Source organism: Perognathus longimembris, chromosome 18 (assembly GCF_023159225.1).
Source record: "Perognathus longimembris pacificus isolate PPM17 chromosome 18, ASM2315922v1, whole genome shotgun sequence".
Lineage (NCBI taxonomy): Eukaryota > Metazoa > Chordata > Mammalia > Rodentia > Heteromyidae > Perognathus > Perognathus longimembris.
Genome location: NC_063178.1, coordinates 49,295,612 through 49,305,422, shown reverse-complemented (window position 1 = coordinate 49,305,422; position 9,811 = coordinate 49,295,612).

The following is a 9,811-nucleotide window of genomic DNA, read 5'->3' as shown; positions in this document are numbered from 1 at the left end:
AGCACCTTTCAGAAAATCCTTTAAGCCCCACGGTTATACTTAGCACCCAAGTTAAAGTTACATCCTTATAGGCTTTATAGAAGCAGGCAGGCAGGCAGGCACGTGAGCAGGTGGGCATGCGGGAAGGTGGAAGATAGAACTAAGTCTAGGTGTCTAGTGGTGCTGGTGTCATTGTGGGTGTTGCAGATGGGGTCTGGCTGTGGGTTCCAACCTATGTTGTGCCTCACAATTCTTGGGGATGGGGAGTCTGTAGATTTCTTTCCACACTCTGTCTCAGGAACTCAGAGCTGGCCAGCAAGTGCAGATCCAGGGCATGTCAACTAGGTGGATTCAGTTCACCGAAGGTGGTTGCATGCTCCTCCACTATAACTTTATTCTTTTGTCAAATCATAATATTTTTTGTTGTCATTTTTACTTGTTTATTTGTTTTGTTCTTTTTCCAAAGGTGAAGACAGAACTTGGGGGCTTGTACTTTCTAGGCAGGCACACTTCTGCTGAGTTAGTTCCCAAGCCCTCATTTTGGTTTTTGATGGAATGGGGTGTTTGGCATGCCTGACCCCCAGGCTCTGCTACTCGACCCCTCCTGTGATGCCCAGTTATTATCTATCCTTTCCTCCAACTGAATACTTATTATTCTCTCTCTCTCTCTCTCTCTCTCTCTCTCTCTCTCTCTCTCTCTCTCTCTCTCTCTCTCACTCTTTCAAAGATAGAGACACATTGGGGGCAGTGATTTCCAAGTAAGGACGCTATGTGGCCTGCCATAAAACAGACCCTTACTCCTGAGATAAAGAAGGTAAGGAAGGCAGGGGCCCAGCCCCCCCCCTTTCAGGAAGGCATACATGCTGTCACACAAATATTAATTCTTGTATGTGTGTGTGTGTGTGTTTGTGTGTGTGTATGAAATGCATTCCTCTGGAAGGAAGGAAGGAATGCATTCTGTTGTCTCTCTTTGAAGCAAAGATGGCACTTCTATGTCAAGTTATCTTTTTGTTTGTTCATTTTGTTTCTTTTGCCAGTCCTGGGGCTTGAACTCAGGGCCTGAACACTGTCCCTGGCTTCTTTTTGCTCAAGGCTGCCACTCTACTGCTTGAGCCACAGTGCTACTTCCAGCTTTTTCTATATATGTGCTGCTGAGTAATCAAACCCAGGGCTTTATGTATATGAGGAGAGCACTTTACCTCTAGGCCATATTCCCAACCCTGAGTTATCTTGTCTCATTTCCCCCAACTGACATTGTTCCTTTATTAAGTAAAGTACATGAAAGAATATCCCCTATAGTGGATGTAAGCTTTCCACGTCTCAATTTTACTAGTCTACCCAGCAGCTTCATTTCTCCTAATATGACTTTATTCCCATAATTAACTAAATTAATTAAATAGTCAGTCTTGGGGCTTGAACTCCAGGACTGGGCACTGTCCTTGAGCTTCTTTTGCTCCAGTCTAGCTCTCTACCACTTGAACAACAGTGTCACTTCTGGATTTTTCTGTGTAAGCGGTACTGAGGAATCAAAGCCAGGGCTTTGTGCATGCCAGGCAAGCATTCTACCACTAAAACACATCCCCAGCCTTTTCTTCCTTGCTGTCTCATGGTTCTGTCCCCTGGTCAACACACCTGCCCATCAGACAAATTGCTTGTGTATCCCAATATTGTCTCTGTGTGTGGCATGTGTGTGTGGGGTGTGTGTGTATGTGTGTGTACACATGTGTTCCAGAACTGGGGTTTGAACCTAGAGCCTGGTCATTTTCCCTTAGCTTTATCCCTCAAGGCTGGTGCTCTACTAGTTGAACCATGGCTCAAATTATTGGCCTATTTGCTGGTTCCTAGGAGATAAGGGAAGAGTTTCCTGCATCATCTTGCTTTTAACCACAATTAGACTCCAGCTTCCTGGGGAGCTAGAATGACAGGCTTGAGCCACTGACACCCAGCTCAGAGCTTTATTATTGTTGCTATTATTGTCTTATTTTTTCCCTAATGTGAGTGAACCAAAAATCTTGCCTATATTTTTGTTGTGGATTTTTTTTGTTTGTTTTGGGACTCAAACTCAGGTCCTGGATGCTGTCTGTGAGCTCTTTCACTCAAGGCTAGCACTCTACCACTTTGAACCACAGTTCCACTTCTAGTTTTCTGGTGGTTCATTGGAGACAAGATTCTCACAGACTTTCCTGCTGGGGCTGGCTTTGAACTTAGATCTTGAGATCTCAGCCTCCTGAGTGGCTAGGATGACAGGCATGAGGAAGAATGAATTCTTGAGCCCTAATGTCAAGTGTAAGTGGGGTAAGAGGTGGGGAGAGGCCGGGCAAGCTGTTCCTGCACTGTGAAGACCGTGAAAACCAAGCAAAACTTATCCCTCTCACATGGCGCACTGTGGCAAATTTCCACCCTGTTCATAAATTGATCACACATAGCAAAATGAAGCCTTGGACCAAAGATGAATAGACTCCTTTTTTTCTCTTTCTCAGATTTAGGGAAGAAATCAGCCAGTAAAAGGCAGCATCCTTGGAGAACAAAACTTGGCAGTGAGGCAGCTGACTTAACTAAAGGAATGTGACAGGCAAACACAGTTGCCTTTATTTTTGTAAAAAAGAAACAAAAAAAATCATGTCCTTGGGCTGATCAAATAGCACACACAGCATTAAAGGACTATCTTAAAGGAAGGGGATACAGAGATGGGTGCTGATGACTTACACCTGTCCTAGCTATGCAAGAGGCTGAGACCTGAGGATTGTGGTTCAAAGCGAGTATTGACAGGAAAGCCCTTGAGGCTCCCTATCCCCAATGAACCACCAAAAAAAAAAAAAAAAAAAAAAAGCTAGAAGTGGAGCTGTGGCTCAATGTGGTAGAGTGCTGGCTTTTTTTTTTTTTTAATTTTTTTTTTTGGCCAGTCCTGGGCCTTGGACTCAGGGCCTGAGCACTGTCCCTGGCTTCTTCCCGCTCAAGGCTAGCACTCTGCCACTTGAGCCACAGCGCCGCTTCTGGCCGTTTTCTGTATATGTGGTGCTGGGGAATCGAACCTAGGGCCTCGTGTATCCAAGGCAGGCACTCTTGCCACTAGGCTATATCCCCAGCCCTAGAGTGCTGGCTTTGACAGAAGAAAGAAAAGAGCTCAGGGATAGCGCCTAGTCCCCAAGTTCAATTCCCAGGACTAGCATAAAAAATAAAGTTTTATATGAGACCCACCTAAATCCTTTGTCCAGCCCACACAACACCTATTACAGGAGTGAGTCCCAGGACTTTGAAAGGGATTATCATCTTAAGGGAATCACCACCGTCCCATATTTTGCTCAGTCGTGGGACTTGAAATTAGGGCCTAGGCACTGTCCCTGAGCTCTTTCCCACAAGGCTTGCACTCTACCATTTGAGCCACAGCACAACATCTGGTTTTCTGGTGGCTTGCTGGACATAAGTGTGTTAGCGACTATTCTTCCTCCAGCTGGACTTGAACCATGATCCTCCAGATCTCAGCCTCCTGAGTAGCTGGGATTACAGGCTTGTACCATCAAGTGCCTGGTAGGGAGCCCCATTTGAGGAGAAGATTTTTGCCTGGTCAGAGGCTGTGGTTATATTGGTACAAAATGTCCTTTGGACAGTTACCTCTTATCAGAAAGTGGGTGCTGAATTCCATCTGTCATAAAGATGGCTGTGCCAAGCTTGAACACCTCATATTGAGGGCCTAAAGATACAGGACCTGGTTAGCTTTGAATATTTACATTTCTAGTATGCCTACTTCCGCACCCCACACTCACAGTAATGAGCTTTGAACACATGTGCTGGGCAAATGTTCACCTAATGAGCTAGCACCTCTAGCCCATCAAATGTTTTATATTTGTTTATTTTTATTATTATTTCCTGTTCTGGATGTGAGGTTTGAACTCAGGGGCCTGGTGCTGACCTTGAACTTTTGCGCTCAAACCTGGTGCTCTACTGCTTTGAGCCACAACTCCATTTCTAACTTTAGTGGTGGTTCATTGGAGATTAGAGTCTCATGGACTTTCCTGCCTGGGGCTGGCTTTGAACCACCATCCTTGTCCTGACCTCAGCCTCTAGAATAGCTAGAATAAGAGGTGTAGTAGGCCACTGGTGCCAGTTTATGCAGGTCTTAAGATTGCTTTTCTCTCTATGAGGATATGGGCCAAATCACAGCTACTTTGCTTTGTAGCCTGGGCAGACAAAAAGCTACCTCTTGTTCACAGACACATTCAAATCTGTCCTTTCCCCATTTCACAGTAAATTCAGAGTTGTGGCTGAGGCTGGCTCCGACACACAAAGAAATTCATCAAACATTTCTCAGGACTATGGATACAGAATGTGCCTGGCTCCTGGAATGGGAAACTGACTTGCCCTGGGTCAGCCGACCTTTGTGTCAATTTATCCAGATTCTAGATCTATTGAATAATGTGTCTCCAAGAACTGAGTCCAGAGGCCTGGAGGGAGAAATAAACTGGCCAAGAATTAGGGAGCACATCAGCAGAGCTGCAGCCAAATGGGAAGGGTGACTCCCAAAGAAGGGTACTGCCCTGGTCTGTGTCCTACAAGGGTTAAAATGATGTCTCTAGGAAATAGCCAAGTGACTGATGTTCAGTTGCATTTGGACAGCCTTGAGGGCAGGGGAACATGCATCATTCTCCAGAACCAACCCAGAGGCTCTGGGCAGCCTGCCTGAGCTTTCTAGGTATCCTTTAGCCCCGTTGATTGGATGCCCACTCCTGCACCTGCCTCTGGGGTTACCATGTGCTAAAGAATGCTGTTTAAGTATAATTCCTCCTGGGGCAGTGGGCTGGAACCCAAGGCAAAGTTTACTCCATGATCTCCATCCATGTGTGTGTTCTAAAGTTGACACCACAGATATTCCTAGAAGAGAAACCAGATAAAGTATTAAAATTTCCTATTTCTCATTGCATATTAAGATGACTAGAGCTAACCATAGTATCCTGTGTATTTCAAAAGTTAGGTAAAAGATCTTGAGTGCTTTAATCAGAGAAATATAGTGGCCGGGTATGGTGGTATGCACCTGTAACCCTGGCTACATGGTTTTTATAGGTCAGAGAATTGCTTTCAGTCCAAACATGAGACTCTGAGAAATAAGTAAAACAAAAAGTGCTGGAGCTGGTAGAGTGCTAGCCTACCAGCGAAGAGGCCTGGGGTGGGGAAGAGAGAGAGAGAGAGAGAGAGAGAGAGAGAGAGAGAGAGAGAGAGAGAGAGAGAGAGAGAGAACATTTGAGAGAATGTTTGAGCAACAGCTATGTTTAATGGGATAGAACCATCATTTACCTCATTATTCATGCTAATTAAAAAATAATTTAAGCCAAGTGCTGATTGCTCATGCCTATAACCTTAGTGACTCTGGAGGCTGAGATCTGAGGATCCAGGTTTTAAGTTATCCAGGTAGATCTCTTACAAACTCTTTATCTCCAATTAAACTGCAAAAAGCCGAAAGTTGAGGCATGGCTTGCATGGGAGACTGCCAGCCTTGAGCAGAAAAAAGTCAAGTGAAATGGTGATGCTGTGAGTTCAAGTTACATTACTGGTACCAAAAAAGAAAGAAAAAGAAAAAGTTTTCATACAAGTACAAGCACATGTCAGTGTAGGTAATTTTCTTTCCTTCCTTATTACAAAAATTTAAAACCAAAATTAAGAACTGTCTCCAAGTAGTGCAAAAATAGCTCAGTGGAACAGATCTAATAAGCCAGGGATAGACTTTAATGCATTATTTAAAAGTTTGGCCTAGGGGCTGGGGATATGGCCTAGTGGCAAGAGAGCTTGCCTCGTATACATGAGGCCCTGGGTTCGATTCCCCAGCACCACATATACAGAAAACGGCCAGAAGTGGCACTGTGGCTCAAGTGGCAGAGTGCTAGCCTTGAGCAAAAGGAAGCCAGGGATAGTGCTCAGGCCCTGAGTCCAAGGCCCAGGACTGGCCAAAAAAAAAAAAAAGTTTGGCCTATATTGAGAAAGATATGATAAATTCCTGAAGAAAAGGAATGTGTGTGTGTGTGTGTGTGTGTGTGTGTGTGTGTGTGTGTGTGCATGTACACATGGGTGCTAGGATAATTACCTAATTATTTTGAGTCATAATAAAATTCTACCATAATACCCAGTGTTCACCAGAATCAATTCCAGATGGGTTAAATAATCTGTTATGACAGTTGAAACAACAGTTGGGCCACTCATGGCTCATGCCTATCATCCAAGCCACTCAGGAGACTGCGATCTGAAGATTCAAATTCAAAGCCAGCCCAGGGCAGGACAGTCCGGGACACTTACTACCAATTAATCACATGCACAAAAAGCAGTGGGCTGGGAATGTGGTAGAGTGCTTTCTTAGCAAGCATGAAACTTGGGTTCTATTCCTCAGTACCACATAAACAGAAAAAGCCGGATGGCTATGTAGCTCAAGTGGTAGCATGCTACTCTTGAGCAAAAGAAGCTCAGGGACAGAGCCTGGGCCCTGAGTTCAAGTCTCAGGACTGGGAAAAAAAAGCTGGCAGTGGAGCTGTGGCTCAAGTGGTGGAACACTAACCTTGAATGGCAAACGTAAGTGACAGTGTGCAGGTCCTGAGTTTAAGCCCCAGATCTGATACAAAAATAAAAATAAAGGGTGAAAGTAGAAAAATGGGAAATATCTAATGTTTAATGCCTTGATGAGCTTGAAGACATGTTAGGGCTGAGAACTGCAGATGAATGGTAGAATATACTGCCTAGCCATCGTGACACTGTTGATTTGATCTCCAGTACTGTGAAATAAATAATAATAATAATAATAATGACTTGCTAAAAAAAAAAAGTTATTGAAGCGCCAACACTCCGTGTCTGCTGTCATCCCAGCTACTCAGGAGGCCACGGTTCACAGCCAGCCTGAGCAGGAAACTGTGAGCCTTGCAGATAAATAATCACCAAAAAGTCAGAAGTGGAGCCACACCTTTCCGACCTTCTCCTTGCTGCCATGGATGAGGAGGCGGGGCTGAGTCTACAAGCTTCCCCATCATTCTTCCCGCCAATCAATAGTGTGAAGGGCTGGGGCGTGTAGGGGCAGGCCGCCTTGGCTGGACACTTCCGGGCACCAGCCAATACAAACAGAAACTGCTCAGCCAATGAGCGTCACTCGTCTTGTCCCGTCTTTTGCTCTACCTTGGAAACGGACCGGCAAATCCAAACACGGAGGGGAGTGAGGCATGCGAGGTCGGCTCGCTCTTGCCCATGTCTGCGCCTTGGGGTTGGTTTCTCCCCCTCCCTAGCCCGGATCAGTGGACTCGCCTGCAGGAGGAGGCAGAGCCTCCGGGAGCCCTGAAGTGGATTCGCAGGCTTCTTTCTCGCCCAGGGACCGGTGAGGCACCCGGGGGCCTTCCAAGGGTTTGTTTCCCGGCTTGGTGTCTCCCTCAGCCGCCTCAGGTATCCGGCCACACCCCGGGTCGCTCTTTAAGCCTGGATCTCAGCCTTTCTCCTCAAACTCTGCTCCGTGTGACCTGGGGTCGAGGACCACGGGTCCCCGGACCTGGGTGAAACGGGGTGGCAGGTAGGGAGAAGAAACGCGGGGTGCTCCACTGTGGACCCCGAGCCTTGGCCCGCTGGATGACGCGGTTGGGGTGAGATGGTGGGGTTTCCGGTGAACCTAGAAAAAGGGAGAGCCAGCTGGGTGACTGTTTCTGGGGAGCAAAAAGAGTTGTGGAGATAGACTGTGGGAGGGTTCCTTGGATGGCGGGTGCTGACGGTAGAGTGTCTATAGATTCATTTTCTGCAGTTTTCTGTATTTGAGTTAATTTTCCAGGTAAGAAGTTACAGTTGGTTTTTTTGGTATGTGTGCACACATGACAGTACAGGACTTGAACTCAGGGCATGGATGATGTCCCTCGGTTTTTTCCTGGACTCAAGGCTTGGTGCTCTGCCATTTGAGCCACGCCTCCACTTCTGGCATTTGGCTAGTTAATTGGACCTAAGAATCTTTCAGGAGCTGGGCGCTGGTGCCTCTTGCCTATAATCCCAGCTACTCAGGAGGCTGAGATCTGAGGATCATGGTTCAGAGCCAGTGAACCACTGAAAAGCCAGAAGTAGAGCTGTGGCTCAAGTGGTAGAACGCTAGCCTTGAGCACAAGAGCTCAGGGACAGCACACAGTACCTTCAGTTCAAGTCCAGACCAAAAGAAAAAAATATCCGGGACTTTCCTTTCCAGGGTGGCTTGAAACTAGGAGCTTCAGATCTCAGCCTCCTGGTTAGCTAAGGGTCACAGGTGTGAGGCACTGGTGCCTGGTTAGAAGCTTTTTTTAATTCTTCCTTCTAGTCTTAGGGAATTGAATTGAGCCCATAACTTTACACCTTTCTAGGCCAGCACTCTACTACTGAGCTACATCTGCAGCCCAAGATCTTACCGAAAGAAAATTGAATTATTTATGACTTGCAGTTTCATTAGTCTTGTTCATTATATCATTACACACAGGCCTTATTATCCATAATTATGTTCATTATTATCTAAAATTATGAATGGGATTTATAAATGCCTTATTTGCATATTGTGCTGTTCACACATTTATTTGCATATTTGCTTATGCATCCACACATCATTCGTCCACCTTGTATCTCTCAGCATCATTTCTGTTTTCTTTTTAGGAGCTAAAGATTCTTTCTTGCCCTCTGTGAGGAGTCAACCCAGCAATGGAAAACTTCATTCTCTATGAGGAGATTGGCAGGGGAAAAAAGACAATTGTCTATAAAGGGAAGCAGGAGGGAAAATCAACTTTGTGGCCATCTTTTGTACAGAAAAGTGCAAAAGACCAGAAATTACCAATTGGGTAAGTCTGCAGTGTTTCCATCTGCCTTGGGAGAGGCAGCACTCTGATCAGAACAGCGACTAGCCAAATGCTGAGTTTGCTAGTGGACACCTGTAATCCCAGCAGCTGGGAGGTGACAGGATGTCAAGTTCAAGAATATCTAGTTAGACACTGTCTTAATAAACCAAAGGCTGCGAATGTAGCTCAGTGGTAGAGCCCTTGGGCTATCATACGCAAGACCCTGGGTTTGGTACCAACAAAACAAAATGAGAGAGAGAGAGAGAGAGAGAGAGAGAGAGGAGAGAGAAACAAGTTAATAAATGAGGCCATTGGGCTGGGCAGTATGGCTCACCTGTATAATCCTTGCTACTCAAGAGGCTGCAATCTGAAGATCACGGTTCAAAGCCAGCCAGGGCAAGAAAGCCCTGGAGATTTTGTTATTGTTGTTGGTCATGGGTCTTGAACTCAGGGTTTTGTGCTTTTCTTTCACTTTTTCACTCAAGGCTGGTGCTCATCACTTGAACCCCACCTTCATTTCCAGATTTGTGCTGGTTAATGGGAGAGGAGAATCTCTTTCCATTTGTGTGGTCGGCCTTCAAATTGGGATCCTCAGAGCTCCACCTCCTGAGTAGCCAACCTAACAGGTGTGATGTTTATAAAGATCATGCATTGTTAGCCTGTTTCCCTATGGCCAGTGTTCCTCACCCTCCTTTCTAATGTCTGGAAATAAGTAAATTACATCATTAAAAAAATCTCCTGATTACACAGTCAGGTAGGTTTTATGATCAATAGTTCAAGAACTTTTTTTCTCTCCTCTTCCCGGTAGGTCCATCTCACATATGAAATTAAGCACAAGAATATTGTGACTTTTCATGAATGGTACGAGACCAGCAATCACTTTGGCTCGTGGTAGAGCTCTGCACAGGTGAGAGTGGGTGCCAGGTGTTGCAAGAATTGCTGTGAACATATTCATACCACAATCTAGCGTATTCCTTGAGCAGATCAGTGACCCTTGTGGTATTCTTCATGTGTGAACAGGTTAAGAAGAATGG